This window comes from Cimex lectularius, unplaced genomic scaffold, assembly GCF_000648675.2.
Source record: "Cimex lectularius strain Harlan isolate CLEC.00 unplaced genomic scaffold, Clec_2.1 scaffold18, whole genome shotgun sequence".
Classification (NCBI taxonomy): domain Eukaryota; kingdom Metazoa; phylum Arthropoda; class Insecta; order Hemiptera; family Cimicidae; genus Cimex; species Cimex lectularius.
Genome location: NW_019392764.1, coordinates 1,018,096 through 1,041,385, shown reverse-complemented (window position 1 = coordinate 1,041,385; position 23,290 = coordinate 1,018,096). Strand labels below are relative to the sequence as shown.

The 23,290-nt window shown below is 31.9% G+C and overlaps 1 long non-coding RNA gene across 1 annotated transcript; it reads left to right on the top strand.

Moving 5' to 3' along the window:
• The first annotated feature begins 8,643 nt into the window (after positions 1-8,643).
• Positions 8,644-22,452, top strand: LOC106661341. The gene is made up of 3 exons (XR_001339694.2): positions 8,644-8,767; positions 8,878-9,013; positions 22,083-22,452. It is a non-coding gene; the product is annotated as an uncharacterized LOC106661341 (long non-coding RNA).
• The last annotated feature ends 838 nt before the right edge of the window (positions 22,453-23,290 follow it).

Genomic DNA, 23,290 nt, shown 5'->3' with positions numbered 1-23,290 from the left:
TATTATTTTACATCGTTTAATTATAAAGCTTAATTTTTTTCATTATATATAATTTCTTTTAAAAGATATATGATTATTTTGCATTTGTAACTTCAGTTTATTTATATAAAATTTTATATTATTTTAAAGTAATATTTTTTTACTTAATTTATTTTTATATACAATTGTACATGTATTATGTACAACCAGCAGATTGGATTTCAATTTATGTTTGTGTCATTACGGGAGTTATAGGGTAAGCTAACCATTGGCAGACGCTCTGGAATAATAAAATGATGTTAATCATTTAATAAAACTCTATCCATATTCTTTTCAGAGGTTTACGTGGTAGTTGTGGAGAATGAAGTAACCGTATGTTAGTGTGATTTTGTAATTTACTATGAAAACGTCTGTAATATGCTTTGATGGATGAAAAAATTGTTGGCATGTGAAAATCTCTGTGAAGTGTGTTATTGTTGACGTTAAAAGGGGCAGAAATAATTAGTTTTAAAATTTTGGATTGAAAACTTTGTAACCTTTGAATATTGGAATATTTGGCCGCTCCATAAGCTTGGCACCCATATATCCAAATAGGTTTGAGGAGGTATGTGTATGTCGTAAGTTTTGATTTTAATGGTCATATTGATTGTCTGTTGCGTAGGTAATAAAGCATTTTATTACCTCAAAGTTTGTTGAGTGTCTATTTTTTTAATCGTGTGTGGATTGCAAGTTATTCTTCTATCAAATAGTTAACTTGAGGGACAGGTTCATTGTATATAGTAAAATATATGCTAAGACAAGTCATAACTGGGTGTAAGGTGATATGTTGTGTCCTTGAGGGAGTTAAACTTGATTTTCCAAAGATAGCTCAATTTTTCAATTGGTGATGTATGGTTTTATATGTTTATATATATGTTAAGTAATATTTACAAAAGAAAAGTTTACTTGCCGACAGGCCACATGGCAAATAAGATTTTTTTTAATGGTAAGCTTTATAATCACATGTTGTAAAATAATAATATCCTTTAAGGGGGCGTCGGTGGCCGCAACGGTTTTTGGCGTTGACACTGTATGGTAAAGGTCCCGAGTTCGAATCCGGCGGCCCTGCATTTGAACCCGACATACTTACAGATGGGCTTTTTTTCAAAAACACGGGCACCCCGAGGGTATAACCTCTGCGTTGGGGAAAAAAAAAATAATAATAATATCCTTTGTTATATTTGTCTTTTAGCAATGTAGAAGCCGTTGATGGGTGTCAATTCCCGAAACCTTGAAATAAGTGTTGAAACAGGTAATGAATTTACTTTTTTTTATAAACTATATGAATTATTTAAAAAACTAATAATATAATATATTAACAACGTAAACCCATTTCAATCTAAAATCAAATGGCGCTTAATTTTAATTTCAATTGTTAACGATTACCTTTCTAGTTAGGAAAATAGTCAGCAATATATTATTTCCAAAATATGTTAAATTTGTTTATATTAGATGTGGTCGTTTAATGGGAAAATAAATAAAAATACTCTTAATTGTGCTTAAAAAAATTCAAAAATGTTTAAAAAATCTTGTTAAGCACTATTTACCTTAACATTGGGATATTTCCACTAGTAATTAACTATTTTTTTAAATAATTTTTTTAACTTTTGTGATCACTTTCATCTGCCTATCTTGGTATTTTGGAGGGATGCGTTATTTTATCTTACATCTCTTTTTGTAAGCTTCTGTATGAACAGATGACCTGATATTAACTCATTATAACCAGACTCAGGATATGTAGACCAAAATGATCGCAACGACCAAAGAACCGGTTTATAACCCAGCAAACTTCAAATGGAGAAAGTACAATTTTTCTATGTCGATGAACATGTTGTTCGAAAATCATTACAATTTAATTTATAAGTCAACCTGATTTGACAGTTATACTTTATCTATATTTAAGTGGTAGCTAGCCAAATGTATTTTTCGACAAACAAAATAACTTTTCTACTTGGTATATGAGTGTTTCATAGTGACCTGTTGTTTCATAATTTGTTGAAGCCGTGAGGAGCGGTCACGTCTCACAACACTTTCACCCACAATCAATATGACACCACAAGAACAGCACCACAATTTATGCCCTGAAGATGACATGAATAATTGTCGACACGTCGGCAAAAAAATGAAAAAAGTGTTTTTCTAAACTACTTCATTCTTGACTGCTTCTCACGACATATGTTTACTTAATCCTTGAATTGTATTTCAAAAAGTTGTAATGTCTTGGAAAAGTTTATTGATTTACCTATTTTCGTCTTTGTTGACGATTAAGATTTGCTATAAGAGGGTAATTGATTGATTTATTTAGGCTCAATTATGTAAATGTACGTACTTATGCGTAGATGTGGACCTATGACACATACAGTCGTTCACTCATCAATATATTCTTTCTTATTTATATGCCATTCACTCAAGTGAAGGAGTACCCGATATTCCTCCATGTTTACGTATACATAAATAACTTCATTGAGGGTCGATGGGGCACTTAATTTTCCGCCATTGACGCTCTTGTACTACACACACACTCATGCTTATAATACATTCTCACGAAACACTTGACACAAAAGTTATCTATAACCAAACTTACTTAATACAATAATAAGATCGACTGCAATTTAAAAAAACCAATATATACAAAAATATCCCTGTTTCAAAAATAGATTTGCCAAGAAATAACACCCTTCAATTAAAAGAAGCACATTGAGGAACTGTGGTTTTATATATATACTGCATACTGATAATAAGGGTCCATGTGTCAATCGCGTATGGCTTATTCTGAATCGAGTTTGAATTATTTTGACTCTCAGGGGACACCTAAATTTTTCAAAAGCTAGTTAAATGTAATTATGAAAAATTGTTGAGAGTTGACATTTCTTAGTGATTATTAATTATTTATTATTTTTAATGACAGGTTAATTTGATTGTTAGTTCTGAGGTACTGTCTAAAAATTTTTGTCCAATCTTCTAAATCCCATTAATATTTATTTCGATTCAAGTAATTTCAAGTATGTTCAATTTGATACATTATCTTATTAACTGTGAAGTGTATAACAGATGTAATAAAAATATACACATGCTTAATAAACAGATTAACAAAGACAAAATCAATCAATATATGAAGCTATATCAATTATCAACAAATGGGGGAGAGGTGTTTTGTTTAAAATGCAATGTATTTGTCTGCTTTTTTTCTTACTTGAGTAGTATCCATCAATGTTCTGATGTGATTTAGCATTCTGTTTGTTATAAATTGTTTAAATTAATTTTATGAATAATACACATAAATTAATTTATGTTTGGAAAGTCCTAATTCAGATTAATGTTGTAATCACCCAGAACAATTATGGATACTCCATAAGTAAGATGAATGTTATGTAAGATGTGTATTTTTCATATGTATATTTTTATTACATCTGTTATACACTTTACAGTTAATAATATAATGAATCAAATTGAACATACTTGAAATGTCCATATGTAAGATGTTAAAAAAATGTATCTGCAAAAAATTAACAAAACGATAATGTAAAGGTAAATAAGTATTTAACCCTGAATATTTTTATTGACAAATTTCATTTAATATTTTCGAAAAAATCAGATTTTCGACGATTATGCCAGTCTTTTTTATGGAAGGTTACACGTTTCTTTTTAGAGCAAATATTATTACTGAATTATTGAAGTAGTCAATAAAAATAAAAATAATAACATATTATCTATTCTTGTGACCTATGATGAATTATAATTACAATTTTGAAAGTATTGCTTATGAAAACAAAAACCTTTCTTGAGGAGGAAATGTGTGATAACCTTAAAAAAAGAACTTCTTGTATAAAAAAAACACCGTGAAATTTCACCGTATATTCTAGTGAATTACAACCGACTTTGATGGAGAAGTATCTGAAAGGCGATATCCATGATAATTTAAATAACTCTCCCTAGAAAAAGTGAAAAATAAATTAAATACAAAAAAAACAGACACCCGTTTCTAACTGATCTATCCGCCCCGTGGGAACTTGTTACGTAAGGACCCCAGAAAGTCATGGTTCATCGGAAAATCTGGGACACAAATATGTCGGCGGGAACGTGTGTGGTCCGCGAACCGGGTGGGAACTGGTCCTCGTCACCGTTATAGATTAACCGAGGATCAAGGGGAAAATTTACTGGAAATTACTCTTACAGGATAACACGTTAGCCATGGTCAGCAGTCCTAAGCCGGCGGGCAAATTTTTAAACACTGGACAAAAAACACCAACAAATAAATACCAAGAGCAAAACAAGTTCTTCGACAAGAACAAGGCCAGGTCTTACATAAAGACAGCAATAAAAATAAAAAGTATTAGGGAAATAACTGGATTATGACGCTGGACCAATGAAAATTCTTCTTTTTTTTTATAAATGCTTCATGAGTTTAGAACATAGTAACTTGATCATCCAATCTCACAATAAGAAAAGGATGGTTTGTGTGTTATTTTTTTATACGCTTGTGTTTATACCGTACCCCCCCTCCCCCAAAAAAGCCTAATAACAATCAAAGTTGTGATCAATTAGCTTTATTATTAAGGGACCGCGGTAGCCGAGTGATTAGCATGAGAGACTCTCCCGCCGCGGTCGTGGGTTCGATCCCACCGTCGCCGCCTCTGGCCCTTTTTTCCCGATAACCCCCAATTTGAACAACATATCTATAAGAATTCGTCATGGCTAATATGCAAAGATCATAAGGCAAAAAAAATTAGTTTTATTACAAAAAGAACATATTAACAAATCTGAAAGGTACAATTTTTTTTCATCATTCCCTCTTAGTATAAATTTACATTTTGAGTTTTTAACAAAAATTTAGCAGAAAAAATATTGTTATCGTATGACACGTCAGTATCAATCAGATGTTTAAATTAATTTTTTAATTGGAATATCTCAAAAAGATGTACAAAGCATTTATGACTCCTCTTTGACAATAATTTCCGTTGCTTCCAGTGCTAACAGACATTAAATAAGCGTAATAATACCTAACGCGTTAAAATAAACCTAGCGTGAATTTGCATATGATTGACGCTTTAATGAAATTTAAATTAAAGTGTTTCAGAAAAAAAGTCAACGTTTTAATAATGAAAATTTAACCTTTATTTTAAAAAGAAGAAGTTGTTTACGAGTTTTTATTTTATTTTATTTTTAAATATATGTGAAAATGTATCACGACCTCTTTCAAATTTCATTTATAAAATGAACTTATTATAGACAAAAAGGATTTTATGGAATAGATGAAAATGGATACTGGAATGTCTATGGAGGTTCTTTATCGTTTATATGCGAAAAATAAAAGAATTAAACTATTCTACTTAATGTCAAAACCAGTGAACCGCATGCATAATAAAAATAAATCGTGTTTTTGTTGTGTTGTGTTAGGCAAGCTGTAGAATATCATTCGTCATTTATTGTAGAAGTCATTTAAGATCGAATCCACATACCTTTCTCAATTTTAAATCAACCAGCCAAGAAATTCAAAGAAAGGATATTTCAGGATTAACTTGTTTTTTTGTATTTTACAAGCGGCTTTGTCTTGGGAAGCATAATGCAATACATAATAATATAACTGTTTTAGAATTTTGTGGAAATTTTAAAGAAGAATTTGTCTATTTTAAATTTTTTTTAAACAGTTCAATGCGGTTTTTTTAAAAGTAAATTCATTACTTATTTGAACATTTATTTGGACGCTCGGGAATTTACACCCATCATCAGGATTTTTATCATTTTTAAAAGACGTAAGTATGACAAAAGAATTAGTATTTTACATCCTCTAATTATAAAGCTTACATTAAAGTAGGTATATAGGTTACGAAGAAATATATGCGAAAAATAAAAGAATTAAACTATTCTACTTAATGTCAAAACCAGTGATCCGCATGGATCATAAAAATAAATCGTGTGTGTTGTGTTGTGCTAGGCAAGCTGTAGAATATCATTCGTCATTTATTGTAGAAGTCATTTAAGAACGAATCCACATACCTTTCTCAATTTTAAATCAAACAGCCAAGAAATTCAACCAAAGGATATTTCAGGATTAGCTTGACTTTTGTATTTTACAAGCGGCTTTGTCTTGGAAAGTGTAATGCAATGTATAATAATATAAATGTTTTTTAATTTCATGGAAATTTTTAAGAAGAATTTGACTATTTTAAATTTTTTTAAACAATTCCATGCGGTTTTTTTTTAAAGTAGATTCATTACTTATTTGAACATTTATTTGGACGCTTGGGAATTTACACCCATCATCAGATTTTTTATCATTTTTAAAAGACATAAGTATGACAAACGAATTTTTTTACACCTTCTAATTAAAAAGCTTGCATTAAAGTAGGTATATACTGAATGTTTCTGGAGGTAATATATGCGAAAAATAAAATAATTAAACTATTCTACTTAATGTCATAACCAGGGAACCGCATGCATCATAAAAATAAATCGTGTGTGTTGTGTTGGGTTAGGCAAGCTGTAGAATATCATTCGTCATTTATTGTAGAAGTTATTTAAGATCGAATGGGTTGGTACCCTTTTACCCAATTTTAATTAATCTAGCCTAAGTAAAGATTTCCACATAATTTCTTTTTATCGGACTGCGACGTGAAAATGCTGATGTCACGTACGAAAGACGAGATATACCACGACAAGCGCGTTTAATGCCTATTCGGTTCTGGCCTGATGGGTTTTGCTGACCCTTGAACATGGAAATTTGTCTGGCGTTATTCGACGTTTTTGCGTAAAATTTCAGTACCTTTGTGATAACGAGGCACAAATATCGAAGTAATAAATCAATCGAATTCCTACGCCCGAAAAAAAAATGTCATCGGCTAAATGTGTGCAGAAGTGTTGTTTAGTGGTTCAAATAAATCTGAACGATCTTTCTTCAGGAAGTTTTCTTGTGATGTAATTATTAAGGTAAGTAATTTAAATGTTCCTGCTTATTTGTAAGTGTAGAACACGGTTTGAAGCAAAAACATCTCTACAGTACCCATGTACGGAGATTCCACAACCAATATGCAATATCATGGTATCTACAACAAATTTCTAATGCTGAAAATAATCAGTCGTGTATTCTTTGGTAGACGACGTCATCAGGCAAATTTCCGCCCGATTCAATCAATTCTTGTAACTAAAAAGTGAATTTTCGGCGGTTATGCGGATTTCGGTTTCCGTCAATCAGACTTCAATGAAATCAAAGAGGCTTTATTAAAATATGAGCCGAAGATTAGGTGCACATTTCACAACGAAATGGCGTAAACTTGTTTGTCACCAAGGCAACGGCCTTAATATTGTATCGACTCGTTTCCAGAAGGAATAGCATAAAACTGGAGAGGGGCGCAACGGTGGGTGTTGCGCAGCAACCCCTCCCGACCCAACGGCAAACATCTTCGAACCCTCGCAATTTTAAATTTTAGAAGAAATAATAAATAATATTGACAAGAAAATCCATCAGCGACTGCTTCAACAAAATCCGCTGTTAACTGCCAAAATAATCTGAGTATTACAAACCTATTTATCCAGGCGTTGATCTGGCCTGCAAATTTTCGTCGGTTTTTTTTTTACGTGACACGTTTGTTGTCCATACTCCATAGGCAATGTATAACCGAATGTCTTTCCTCACGTTTGTCTGTTCAAAATTGATTGAAATATTTTGTACTAATTTCAATAGAAAAAATTGTTAACAAAAAACTGGTGGCTTAATGGAAATGTAAATAAAATAAAATCAGGAACAAAACAAGATGGTCAGAGACGGACAAGGTGCATATACTTCAGCGATGGGAGCACTATCCCACATTTTAACACAAAAATTTCAAAAGAAATCGTCGGCAAATCAAGAAAAATTTCACAAAACTACGAATGTACTGCTTGCACAGTTATTACAATTTTTTAAAATTGTGATTTCACGACGAATTCAAAGTGACATTAACATTTTTGCAGAGGCATCAATATAGTGATTACATCATAAACATTCCCGGGTTATGGATTTGAAAATTTGCTAGCAAAGGTTAACTTCGCCCAAGATTATGAAATCTTACAATATAGACCGCAAGAAATATATTCGATACTAAAACAAAACTAGAATTAAGATAAGCTACAGACGGTCGATCCTAAACGCCAAAAAAAAAATAAAATAAATAAATAACCACCTGTACAGTAATTTTATTCAGATTTCATTGATAATAAAACGTTTTCGACAGCGTTTTACAGGCAATTTAACGATTAACATTGTTGCGACTCACAGCATAGAAGCTTTTTGTATTGTAAAACCATGGAAGCTATGCAAACCTTGTTTTTTACTTCGTTGACAAATAGTGTTGATGATTGTCTGTACTGTGACGCTTTTTTCCGAGGTAAAGGTCCAACCAGCATTTCATGTTTCATTTGAATCTATCGGGTCGTTTCATATAAAATGACCATCATGGTTGCTTAGTAAGAAAATGTTATAAAATCAAAATAATTTTATTCAGTGAATTTACTTTCTTTATCTCCACACTTTTCCCAACATTTCTTTTTTAAATTCCAGAACGGAACAATTGAGTGTTTTGTAATAATGAATGTTAAAAAACACTTGTTCCAATTCCTAAAAAATTAAAATCTGTTGGGTACAAGTCCAGATGATACGGTGGGTGTGGAAGAATTCGTAGTCCAGTTCATTTAATTTATTCAGACTCACTTAAAACATGAGATCCGGCGATGTGGTGTAGGTGTATAAGACACTTCCGATTTACCAATGCAGGTAGTTTTTTTTTTTTTTTTTCGTTTTGATGCATTTCAACTAACTAATGCATTTTAACTAACAATTTATAAGATGGATTTGCTCAAAATAATGCATTTAAAACAAAATAGGTGTTGCGATTGCGATACTGATTTGTGATATCACGCTGTGTGACTGTACGAGGCGTGGCCCTTGACGTCGCATAGTTGTGCACACCCTACCAAAACGTGACAAGGCGTCGGGTAGCGTCGAATAGCGTTGCACCGGGTAAGTGTGTTCCCCGCTTTAATGTTCGGGCTGTAGATTTTGTTTCACTATCTAATCACAAATTCACTATTTTTGAAGCATTAAGTTTCAACACTAACATCCTCTTTAGCATTCACGATTAATGTGCATTAAGGACGCATAAAAACTATCAATATGTTAATAATTATAAAAGAGTAAAAATTTTAAGATTATACAACAAACTCAATAAGTTAATGAATAATTACAAAATATATTAATTAATAAAAATGGAATCACATAAGTAGATTACATATATCGCCCTAATTGTAAAACAATTAAACCATAATAATTCATTTAATGGATAAATTAATGTTTAAATAAATAATTCAACAGGTAATAATAAGTAGTTAAATAAGTGAGTAGAACAAAAATAGAAGTTAAGCACAAATTAATATAGGAGGGCTTTCAAGTAATTAATATAAATTTAATTTATTTGTGCTTCCAATATCTTAGTGGGTTGTAGTTACCATAAGGAGCATAATTTAATTCTCACTGTAGAATTTTTGCGAAAAAAATTGTGTACTTTTTTATAAATAATTAATAATTTATTCAGACTCACTTAAAACATGAGATCCGACGTTGTGGTGTAGTGTATAAGACCCTTTCGATTTACCAATGCAGGTAGTTGTTTTTTTTAAATTTCGTTTTGATGCATTTCATCCATTTCAATGCAGTAGGCTGTAGTTGATACTATTTATATTGCTGACTTTCCAATACACGCAATACCGTGAACACCATCTACGCCTGTGATACGCTAATATTTTTCTTCTAATCGGGAATCCTGCCCTCCCTGAATATCAATAACAAGAAGTTACCAACTTCTACTGAAGCTAAAAGCTTAGGACTGTACACATACCTAGACTACAGGCCCCCATGACAAGAGACAACATATCGGACGGAAGAAGTGGACAGCTAAAAGGACGTTCAAGACCAAAGCTGTTTTGTCCGACAAAACTCAACTATCTTTCAATACATTACTGTTGCACTATGGACATACTGAGATAAACTAGGGTTTCGCCAAATCTTCCAATATCCAGCGAATCCAATCCTTCCGCTCAGATATTTCAAACTGAAATTGGTTAGTGTTTGCCAAACAATTTTTAATCTCCTTTGAATACATCAAGTATTCTTTCAGCTATCAAAAAATACCCCACACGTATGTTTTTATACAAAATGAAGCAGATGAAAAGATGAGCTCAAGAATTTTTGCATTGTATAACATCTAACATAGGTTCGCAGTACGATGTAACACACCTTAAATGTGGTGAAATTCCTTGAAAAACATTCACCAGAACCTGAAAAAATATAGTTTAAAACTAATAAAATACAAAAACGAAACAATTGCGAAATGGGGGCGTCGGTGGCCGCAACGGTTTAGGCGTTGACACGGCGCTCATCACTGTAAGGTGAAGGTCCCGGGTTCGAATGCAGGGCTGCTGGACATACTTACAAATGGGCTTTTTTTCAAAAACACCGGCACCCTGAGGGTTTATATGACCTCTGCTGTTGCGAACCCTCGTAAAAAAAAATTTAAAAAAAAATTGCGAAAGCAAAATGTAATAATTCTGTAAAATGCAAGATCCGGATGCTATCCTCTCCTTTTTTAATAGCTGCACTGTTGAAAGGAAAGTATATTTGAAAAAAGAAAGAATTTTTCCATTTTAGGAGCACCCAAAGAATTCTGCACTAACTGTACACGAGGCTTACAGAATACAGAAAATTCGATCAGGTCTTTAACCTGGGATCAAACTGTACTAGGAATTGAACTGTACACAACATCACATATCCTCGAGCATTCCAACACAGGAAGTTACGCTTAGGTTTATCCTTGGATAAGGAGAAGGCCTTCAATAAAATAAAGCCACTTTTGCCTTATGCCACTACAGTAACAGTAACACTTACTTAGTAGTTTTTTATTTAGAAATCGTGAGATGCGGTCTCAGTAGGCAGGTAGTACTTCTTCATATGCGGAAACCGTTACTGAGAAAGTCAGGAAATAAAAGCAATACCACAGTATTGCAACTAAAAAAAATAACCTATTACATGCTGTTTTTCTTGAAGGTTCCCTAAAACTGAAGCAGTCCATTGCCTAAGATCAGTTGACACCATGCTCACCTGGAAACAAGTACTAACAGCATTACGCTGATAGTTGCATAACCTAATAATCATTATTGGAAAAATCATCTTCTTTCACTTCACTTAAAGAGACGGTTTTTTGGTGATATGCAGCTAACTGCCTTATAAAAATATAGAAACCTTACAAAAATTCCCCCAAATTATGACGGGAGTACAGTGGTTTCTAAGAAATTCAACGCACACAGGCTTTGATTTGCCCGACGTTTTATCATTCCTTAAGACCTGCTAAGTTCGGCTTCTAAATTTCATGGTTAACAACCCGAACGACCTCATTAAAAACACAGCACAAAATGTTCCAACACCACCCCATATATGAAGACTATACAGAAAAAGGCACACAGACCTGCACTTGTCAAAATGTGAAGTGATGATTTGAATGTTAAGTATGATGGTATATCTTTCTATTTTTTCTCTTTTTGACAAGTAAGTAGTTTAAATATTAAAATTGGTTTTCATTTTTATGAGGAGCGTCATTGCATCTGCTAACACAAGTTACAGGTCAAGTAAATGTTAAATTTAGCATAGTAATAACTACACATTTTGTACAAAAGTTAAAAAATTATATTTAAATAATAAAAATAATACTCCCAGCTTCACTTTCAAAATATAATGGAAGTTTATGATTGGACGTATAATTTATACCATTGTAATTATAGTAAAGCTTATCTTCGAATTATCTGTTTTTTTACGTGTATTTCAACATTCAATGGTCTTAAACCAAAATCAGATAACTTTAATATTTGGGAGACATGTACCAAGTTATGTGATATATGTTGAGAAGAATACTTTCACTGTTAAAATTTAGAGTTCATTTTTGGTTTTGAAAGCCCAAAAGGATCGGTTCGTTTCATTGGACGATGCGCTTTAAGAAACCGGTTCGATCAACTTCTCACCAAAAATAGGGACGGTGGGCTTAGTTTTAAGTTGGTGGGGACTTGAATACTGCTAACGATCTCGCTTGAGCATCGACGCAACTATACGATAGTACTCCAGCACACCGACAGGGCACTCTTGATACTGGTCCATCAATATTTCTCCGGGAGGCTTGACGCCGGGATACTTTACTGAAGAACTTCATTGTGAACATAAAAAAAATAGTGAAAATTGAAAATTAAACCACCATGCTAATTAAAAGTCGATTGTATGAGAAACCGAACTTTGTAAGAAAATTGAACCTAATTGAATAATTGATGTAATGTAAGAAACTTGTATTAAATGTGATTCCATTAAAAATGTAAAGTTTAAACAATTAAACCGGAATATGCAACACGGAATAAAATTCAAAATTAGCACAACTTAACGAACACACATATGCATTCTATTATGGTATATTACGATATATTAAAACAAGTTTGATTAGTTTGATATTTTGTATTCTGATTCGTCTTGTAGACTTTCGCATTGTTTTATTGGTTACACGCTAACAATAAGACAAGTTGAATAATTATTCTAATATAATTTTAAATTTTTTTGTGATTATTCAAGCTTTTAAACAGGGGTTTTCCAAGATGAAATTGATCTTCTGTCTTATTTTAATACAATTTTTGCTATATTACAAACTTATAAAGTTTTACAAGTGGAAATTAAAATAATGTACGTATTCGTTTTGTTGGTTAGTCCTTTCGTGAAGTATGAGTTGTGCGTGTATTGTTGGAAGTCATTGAAGATCTTTAGCTTCTCCCAATCTCGTTGTTTGCTTTCAAGCTAATTTACAACTTCTCGTCACGCTACACATCGTGGAATTATTTCTAAAAATATTTTTCTTCTTTTTTAAATTTGTAATTTTCGACTGTTCGATGTAAAATTATAAATAAATATGTCATGTATTTGTGTACCTCATCTCAGACAAATTAGCTGTATTATTTCGAAGTTGACAACAGTAAGTAGTCATAAATGTAGCTTTTAAGTGAATAGTAAGATGTAGTGTATACAAACCTCGGTTTTCAAAACAAAATTCTAAAGGTTCTTAAAATCATAACAGTAATGTATATAAACTGAAATGCATATCTGGCCACAAAACGGACACCAGAAATTCAGACGACAGAATGTATATAAACAAGTACTTTTAAATCTTTATTATAAATTGAGACTTTCATGCTCAAAGATTAACAAATCAATCTGGTTCAATTCCCAATGTTTGAAATTAAACCTAACCCCTAAATTCGTTCTTGCTAAATTAAATGTTAAGAACTGCTCAACTCTCTTACAAAGTAAATGCCAAAAAACCATTTTAAATAATGAATTACATAAATTGTACAGTCTAAGAGATACAAAACGTTTTTATCAATATATTGTACACACTAGGCTTGCGTCATTATTGTCTCAAGTAGAATGGGATGAGTTCGATTATGATACGAGATCAAAAATTAAATTTATCACTGATAAAAAACAAAGTATATTAGATAAAAAAATCAAAAGCTTAAAGTACGGTTCACTTAAAAATAAAAATACCCATAAAGATCCAAAAACTCCAGTTAAATTTTACCCAAGGGTTATAAACCTAACGAACATGGCACTAAATAAAGAAGAAACCAATTTATTAAACAAAGGCTTAAAATTTGTCCCTAAAACCGATTTGGATACAAAAAAACTACTATCTCTTGGTTCATCAGTGGATTGTAGTAACATAAGTACAAATATAAAATATAAATGTGCTGAAATAATTAAACAAAACTTGGTAAACTTAAACGTAAATAAATTAAATATCCCACGTACAATTAGGTCTATTGATAAAAAGTTAAAAAGTAACAACAACGTTGTTTTAAAAGCCGATAAAGGAAATAGTATAGTTATCATTGAAAATCAGAATTACGTTTCTAAAGTTGAAGAATTCCTAAATAATAATGAGTGTAAAGAAATACAAAAAGATCCCACCTTAAAACTAAAAACTCGAGTTCAAACAGCCATAAAAAATAGTGATTTTTTATTCTCAGATGACCAATATGCAGTGAAAAAACTAATACCAATGAACCCGAAACCCCCAATGTTATACGGTACAGTCAAAATTCATAAGGAAAACAAACCTATAAGACCAGTAGTGTCCTTTTATAATTCACCATGCCATAAACTTGCAAGTAAAATTGACAAAATCATTAAAACCCAGACCAAATTCAAACCTACATTCGGTATCAACAATTCTTTAGAACTGATAAAAGAATTAAATAACAACAATATGCCCAACAACTGTGTTTTAGTATCATTTGATGTTACTAATTTATTCACAAATATCCCCGCTGAAGAATGCACTAAACTCATAAAGCAAAAACTTACCGAAAATTATATTAACGAATTTGTAAAAAATGATATAATAGACCTCTTAAATATATGCCTACTATCTAATTATTGCAAATTCAATAATAAATTTTACGAAATGAAAGGGTTACCAATGGGGTCTCCATTATCCCCACTTTGTGCTGAAATGTTCATGGATAATTTTGAAAACAATCTTTTCAAATCGAAGAACAAATTAATTAAATATGTTCATTTCTGGAAACGCTATGTAGACGATATTTTATGCATATGGTCGGGAACATTAGAGGCTCTCAAAGAATTCCTACAACTAATTAATTCTCTACACCGTAATATAAATTTTACATTGGAAATTGGCAAAGATGGTTGTTTGAACTTTTTAGACCTAAAACTGTCCATAATAAACAACCTAGTTGAAATAGATGTATATAGAAAACCCACAACTACAGACACTATGATACCAGCGGATTCTTCCCACCCATGGTCCCAAAAGGCTGCTGGTTTCATTTGGCTCATAGACCGGATGTTAAAACTTCCGCTAACACCTGATAACTATAAAAAAGAATTAAAAACTATTAAAACCTTAGCAAAAAACAACGGGTATCAAGAAGTGTTTATTGATAGGTTGCTAGTTAAAAGAATAAAAAAATTAACTTTAAACGAATCAGCAATAGGACTCAGTCACCCCACCACAAATGAATCAGTAGGTTTCCGTTGTTTGCCATACATTGGTGAATTATCGCAAAAAGTTAGTAAAATTCTTAAACAAGAAGGTTTTAGAATAGCTTTTAGAAGTACAGGTTCACTTAAAAACATCCTATCAAAACCTAAAGACAAAATAGACAACTTGGCAAAAAGTGGGGTTTACCAACTTAATTGCAATGATTGTGATATTAAATATATAGGACAAAGCGGTAGGGAAATAAAAACAAGAGTAAAAGAACACTTGCCTAAATCGAGCAAATTTTCGGAATTTAAGGACCATCTAAAAGAAACAAAACATAATTTCAATTCAAATTTAAATACAAGAGTGTTACATAGTTTCAACAAAGGGAAGGAACTAGATTGGTTTGAGAAATTTGAAATTAAAAAATGTAAAATTGAACATGGTGATAAATGCATTAATAATATAACAGATTTTGAGCTACCTCCCATTTTAAATATGTACATAAATAATATCAAACATCCAAATAATTAATCTAACCATTTTAATTGATATTATTTTTATAGTAATTTATAGTAATATTAAGTATTTATTATTCTAATATTTATTTGTGTTATAATTTCCGCGCTTCGCACGTTCAAATTGAGCGTCATTAAAAAAATCAGCTGATAATTAGAACGTCGCGTTGGCGGAGGTATCAGAGGTTCACTTTGGCAATTCATGTCGAGAGACGTGGTTGTAGAAGTCCTTCAACCTGATGATGAGCTAAAAGGCTTGAAATCCGGATCGTTGCAAAAAACAACTTACTGTGAGTAGGAACTATCCTTTTAAAAAGTATTCAGACGAAGGTCCACCAACACGGCCCACAAGTTGTGATTGTTACAAAATAATAATATGTTGGCAGGAGGATTGTTAAAAAATTATATACATACATAGAGATGAAAGATCTTGTAACTATAGAAAATGTATAAAAAATCTGAAATTTTAATCTACAAATATCCGAATTAGGAATTATTAGAAGAACTTTAAATTTGTTAGTCATACATCAGTTTAATTATATTTTTGTAGCTAATATAAATATTTATATTATACTTTTGTATAAGAAAAAATTATATTTATGAACATTATTACAGACGTTATTATTAGTGTAATTTAGGATAAAGGAGTACAAATATATTGGCGTCACGGAATAGAATGACCATATGGAGGTTATATCGGGTTGTCCGGAAAATAATGCAGGATTTTAAGTTTTCATTAAAAAAAATCTATATAAAATATTCTGTTTACGTTTACAGGATTACTCTTATTAATCCTCTTCCAAATGATATTGTTTGTTTACCTCTGTAGCATTCCGCTACTTGGAAATAATTCAGTCATCCTTATAATGTCAAAGCGAGAATTTCGTACGATTTTCTTTTACGAGTTTAAACTCGGCCGAAGCGGAGCCCAAACGGCTAGAAACATTAACCAAGTCTGGGGCGAGGGTTGTGTTAATGAGTGCACTGTGCAAAGGTGGTTTAAAAAATTTCGGGAGGGAGATTTCAGCCTTGAAGATGAAGAAGGTCGTGGAAGGCCTTCCTCTCTTAATGATGATGTTCTGCGATCAGTGGTGGAAGAAAACCCCAAAACAACTGTTCGAGAACTTGCAGAGCAACTCAAAGTCAGTAAAACGACCGTCGCTGACCACCTCAAGGCGATTGGAAAAGTGAAAAAACTCGAAAATTGGGTTCCACACTCATTAAACGATCGCCAAAAAAATCAGCGCTTTGATGTTTGTGCATCACTTCTTTGTCGAAACAAAAATAACCCATTTCTGGCCAGAATTGTTACATGTGACGAAAAGTGGATTCTCTACGATAACACTAGACGTTCTGGACAGTGGCTCGACAAAGGAGAAGCTCCAATACATTTTCCAAAGCCCCCAACTCATCAAAAAAAGGTAATGGTTACGGTATGGTGGGCTTCATTTGGTTTAATACACTACAGCTTCTTAAATCCTGGCGAAACCATCAATGCTGAATCATACTGTAACCAAATTAATACCATGCATCAGAAATTGGCAGTAATGAAGCCCTCTTTGGTCAATCGGAAAGGGCCCATTTTGTTGCATGACAACGCTCGACCACATGTGTCACGTGTAACGTCACAAAAATTATTGGAGCTTGGCTATGAAACTTTGCCTCACCCACCCTATTCTCCGGTCCTCTCGCCTACTGACTACCATTTTTTTAGACACCTGGACCACTACTTACAACACATAATATTCAAAAATCAAACGGAACTGGAAAATGCATTTATTGACTTTATCAATTCTAAAAATTCTGAATTCTACTCAGACGGAATTAATAAGTTACCAACACGTTGGGAGAAATGTATTGAGAGTATGGGAAATTATTTTGATTAAAGAACATTGCTTTAAAGTAACTAGTTTCTTTTTTTTTGTTTAATACCAAAATCCTGCATTATTTTCCGGACAACCCAATAATTCCAATATATAAGCGGGGACATACCCGATGCAGCACCATGCGACGCGACACGATTCTACCTGACGCAAATCCAATGCCCAATTTTCCATAAGAATGTATTACCCCCGTGCACATCTGCCCGATGCTATGAAACGCTAACCCACTCTACGCTCTGCGATCCCCACTGACCAGATTTTCGTCGGGTAGCATCGAGTACAGTCGAAGATAAAAGAACAGGTCACTCATATTTTTATTCAACCTACATGTATTATTGTCGTTATTACTTACAACATACTTATTTAATATAACCCAGATCAAAAATTCATTAGTTTTTATTTTTTCAAAATTAATTTTAATGGTTTGGTAGAAAATTGATCAAAACACCGGAATACCATTTTTTAGTATAATGAATTTAACTAACAATTTATTAAAGGTTTTACTCATAAAATTTAACTAACAATTTATTTCATGGTTTTGTTCATAAAATTACACCATTTTCGTCGAGTAGCGTCAGAACAGGACATTCATATTTTTTTGTAGTTTATTTCAAACTAAGTATATCTAATTTTGTCGTTATATTAATTACAACATCCCTATTTTAATGTAAACCAAATTATACGATATCAAAAATTCATAAGTTTTTATAAAAATTATTTAATTATGATGGTTAGGAAGAAAATTGATCAAAAACACCGGAAATAACTTTATTTAAAACAATTAAGTTTAACAAACAATTTATTACATGGTTGTGCTCATAAAATTTAATTAACAATTTATAAGATGGTTTTGCACAAAATAATGCATTTAAAACAAAAGAGGTGTTGCGATTGCGATACTGATTTGTGATATCACGTTGTGTGACTGTACGTGGCATCCTCTTGACGTCGCATAGTTGTGCACACCCTACCAAAACGTGACAAGGCGTCGGGTAGCGTCGCATAGCGTTGCATCGGGTAAGTGTGTTGCCCCCTTTAATGTTCGGGCTGTAGATTTTGTTTCACTATCTAATCACAAATTCACTATTTTTAAAGCATTAAGTTTCAACACTGTAACACCTTCTTTAGCAATCGTGATTAATGTGCATTAAAGACGCATAAAAGCTATCAATATGTCAATAATTATAAAAGAGTAAAAATAAGTAAAAATTTTAAGATTATACAACTAACTCAATAAGTTAATCAATAACTACTAAAATATATTAATTAATAAACAAGGAATGACATCAGTAGATTACATATATCGCCCTAATTGTAAAACAATTAAACCATAATAATTAATTTAATGAATAAATTAATGTTTGACTAAATAAATAATTCAACAGGTAATAATAAGTAGTTAAATAAGTGACTACAACAAAAATAGAAGTTAAGCACAAATTGAAATAGGAGGGCTTTCAAGTAATTAATATAAATTTAATTTATTTGTGCTTCCAATATCTTAGTGGGTTGTAGTTACCATAAAGAGCACAATTTAATTCTCACTGTAGAATTTTTCCGAAAAAAATTCTGTACTTTTTTATAACTTCCCCCTGAGTCATGGGGATGAGGTGTCGTGCCTCAGATATTTAATTTGTGTTACTTGAAGGCTCTTAATACTTTTGTCACTAGTGTAGCTGCAAGCGTACAGCATTGGCTTCACTATTGCTTTGTCAATTGTTATTTTATTCACTTTGCACATAGATGAGTCCTGATTTAGTAGGGGAGAAGAGAGTTTATGGCTGTTTTGCCTCTCTTTACTAAAGTACAGGTTTTTTTGGATATATTTTACACATGGAAACAATAGGATGTTTACCTCAGCAAACGTGATTTGTTTGTCAAGAGAGGGACATCGGGTGATATAGAAAATCGTATATATTCATCTAGCATTAAGTTGTATTTTCTATTCAATTAATTAATGTTTTGGTTGAGATAAAAAAGTCAGTGTCACAAGCGGGATTCGAACCCACGACTTCGGCTAAATTTATTTTATTTATTTATTTTATATCTTAGAATGATTTTTTTGTACCAATTCAATTGTTGCAATAGCGTTTAGTCTCAAGTAGGAACGATATATTGTTGCGATCTCCGCCTAAAAGGCAAAATTACAGTTTATAATATTTAGCTGAGAAAGGGGAAATACTCTGAGAATAGATTTGGCCCTAGAATGCACCTCCCAGGTACCGCTGTAACAATTTTGAAAAAAAGGTGTAGCTTGGTTGAGAGAGACATGAAATGATCTGCAGCTAAGATAATAAATTATAATTCTGGTTAAATATTACGGAAATTGATTACTATCCCTTTGCGCCAGAAAGTATCAAAACTCTTTTTAAAAAATCAATTTAAACATTTTCCAGATAATGGGGTATTAACGCGAGAATAGCATGGTATTGTAAACAGTTGTTGGGAAGGTGAAAGACACTATGAAAAAGAAACAAAAATACAATTTTAACCTGTGTATGTCTATTAGTTATTAAATGTCTCCAGTTTTAATATAAAATAATTAAATATTGTTACATTACTGACGGTTCCTAGTCAAAAAATAAATTTGTACAACTCAAAGGTCAACAATGTACCAGCAAAACAAATATAGCATTTTTCAGTAACTTTGAAACTTTTTTTCAATCAAATGAAACTTTTTTTCAATCAAATGAAACCTTTTTTTCAAGCAAATGAAATGTTTTTCCAAGCAAATGAAACTTTTTTTCAATCAAATGACATCTTTTTCAAAGCAAATAAAACCTTTTTTCAAGTAAATGAAACCTTACTTCAAGAAAATGAAATCCAAACCTTAGGGTGTTTTATAAAAAGGCACAAGTAATTCAAATGTTAGTAATTTATGCATAAATTTTTATTACCTCAAAAATGTATTTAAAGTTTTGTAATTCAAATTCAACAAATTCAATATAGGAAGATTATATACAAAGGAAGATAATATGAAAAAGAAAAAGAAAAAAACCGCCACTACGTAAGAAGTAATAACCGAACAAATTACACACACAGTCCACTAGACAATGATCTTTGATGCACATTATAAAAATTATAAACTGAATTTCTAAGAGATATGCCAAGATTTGAACTCAAAACAGCTAGCTAAATACCACTCGGCCATCGAGGACTCCACCAACTCAAACTTCATTTATATTTTACCTAAACTTCGTTTATGAATTAATAACATTTTAAAAACAGCGGAATCTATAAAAAAAGAACTTCTTTAAAGGTAAAAGAGAACATCTTGTTTGATTATCCATTAGTCCATAGATGAAAAGTTTAAATTTAAATAATTAAAAAAAGCATTAACATTGTAGTAGTCATTGTGATTTTAAGGTTTATTCGTCACTCATCAGATAAGGATTGTTGCCAGTGACGTAATTAAAAATGTAATACAACGGTACTCGTTTGATAAATGGATAAATAAATAAATTTCCTATTAGAACCACGTCAAATAAAGCCTGAGTTCTTATTGTTCTCGGCGGGGCAAAACATTTTGACATAGTTCATTAGGCGTATTTCATTTTCTCCGCACGTGGGGCTTATGGAAGTCCGACCCTTTCAACCCATTAACTACGTGGAAGGGCTCTCCCCCAATGCGAAAGAAGGGATGTGGTAATAAAGTAAAGAGATTACCGCCCTCCAAGAAACTAGGAGGGAGAATTTATTCTACAATTTATTTATCCAAAGACTGTTCTGATGGGTGTGGAATACGAATCGCAGTATTTATACGTCTCATGAATTGATATTGATGAATTTGCAAAAGATAAAGAGGATATGGGAACATTTGCATATTTCAGCAAGAAACAAAATATCTATCATAAATTTTCGTTTAATATTAATTATTATAAATGATGAATTATTTTATAAAATAATACTGATGAATTTGGGAAAGATAAAATCAATATTATGGGTACATTTCCATATTTCATGTGAAGAAAACATCAGACAAACCAAAATAGCAAGGATATGCACACAAAAAGATCCGAAACAACTAAATTACCTTGTAAAATGTGAGAATTTCTCCTGTGGTCTGCAAGGTAATAAACCTATAGTTTTATAGTTACCTATCAACTTGATTTGCCTATCCTCATTGATTTTTGTTAATTCAAATCAATCAGGAAGGATGGGCACACCACGACGACAGGTAACTATCAAATAATACCTTAATGTTGATCTGATCGACAGTGATCAATTTACTGTGTTCGTTTCGATGAGTTCAACATGTTATTCACTCGTAGAGCAGTCTTAAAAGTAATTAAATCATGTTTACTGGTCTAATTGACCAAATTTCTTCTTTCAATTAATTATTCTTTTTATGTAAGGTCTTTGTTGAAATGAAAAAGTTAGTACTTAACATTAATACTTAACTAAACAGGAAAAATATTGTTTAGTTGAGAACCGAGTTGCTTTGTTACAATTTTCAGAAAACCTAAGTCAAAAAATGACACTTGTGTAAGAATTGCTGTATAATTTAGCATTTTCATTTCAGTAATTTTTACTGTAAAATATTTCAATGTTGTAGAAGTTTACAGAGAGCGAGGCTAAAAATACAGCTTATGTTGTTGCAGGATTCATTCAGGAGGTTGTCAGCGATTCATTTTTATTGTAAGTGATTGCAAGTAGTGAGTACTTATCAGAAGATTAGTTAAGAGGGTGGAACAAAGCGTGCTGTTGGGGTAAGCATGATAACAGTAGATTTCGTTTCCCCCTGGAAGGGAGGCGAACCTGTTAACAACGATGGAGGGAGTGTTTTCCAGCTGGTAATTTGGCCCCTCACAACAGCTTGCCCTCGACAATAAATTTCTGCTTGATACTAATTGGAGCCTTGATTTCAATGGATCTGCGTCGAACATGTAGGGTAAATAAACGGATTCACGGGCGATTTGTGTACGTTTAAAGCGAAAGATAAATTTCAGTGGAACCATCATGTGCCGGAAGTCATGCGGGTTTAGCCTCGTAACTTAAAAATAAAAAATATATTAATAACAATAATTAAATTATGCGCTTTTACTAATTTTGACTATTCCTTCTAACCATACATATTAAAATATATTAAGAAATTTTAAAGTAAATTTTAAAATACAAAACACTTTTGGGTGTAAGTAAACAGTCGGAACAAGAAAAGTTCACTATTTTTCATAATAGTTAACTTGGAATATTACAATCACTTTTACATTTACACCCATTCAAAGAGAAAATGAAATCTTTTGACATATCAAGTATGAGGTTGTAAAAAATTCATGGCAACATTGAAAGTCAAACCCATGTTTCTTAAAGACAGAAGTGGGGGTCAGACCGCCACGATTCCAAACAATTTAATATTTAAATTGATTTGGCATTGGGTAAATTATGGACTTATAACTGATTTTATTCTGCAGGGTGCTCACTATGATATTTAAAAAATAATTTTTGGTGATATATTGTAGTATAAATGGAGTAGAATGCCGCAAAAACGGTTTTTTTAACTCATTCCATGCAAACGATGACACACACACACACACACACACACACAAACAAACAAACAAACAAACAAACTTGCAAACAAACAAGCAAACAGATTTTCTCAGTTACCTATACATTTGTCATCAAATTGAGATCTTTTTAAAAACCTACGTAGAATTGTGTAAAGAATGAATCATTTAGTGAATTTTTATTTTTTTCTGAATAATTTCCTTTCATTCTAAACCTATCAAATGAACAACATTGAAAAAAATTTTAAAGAGAGAAACAGTGGAAATAATTGATAATGTATGTAGATACATCTTTTATAAAAACT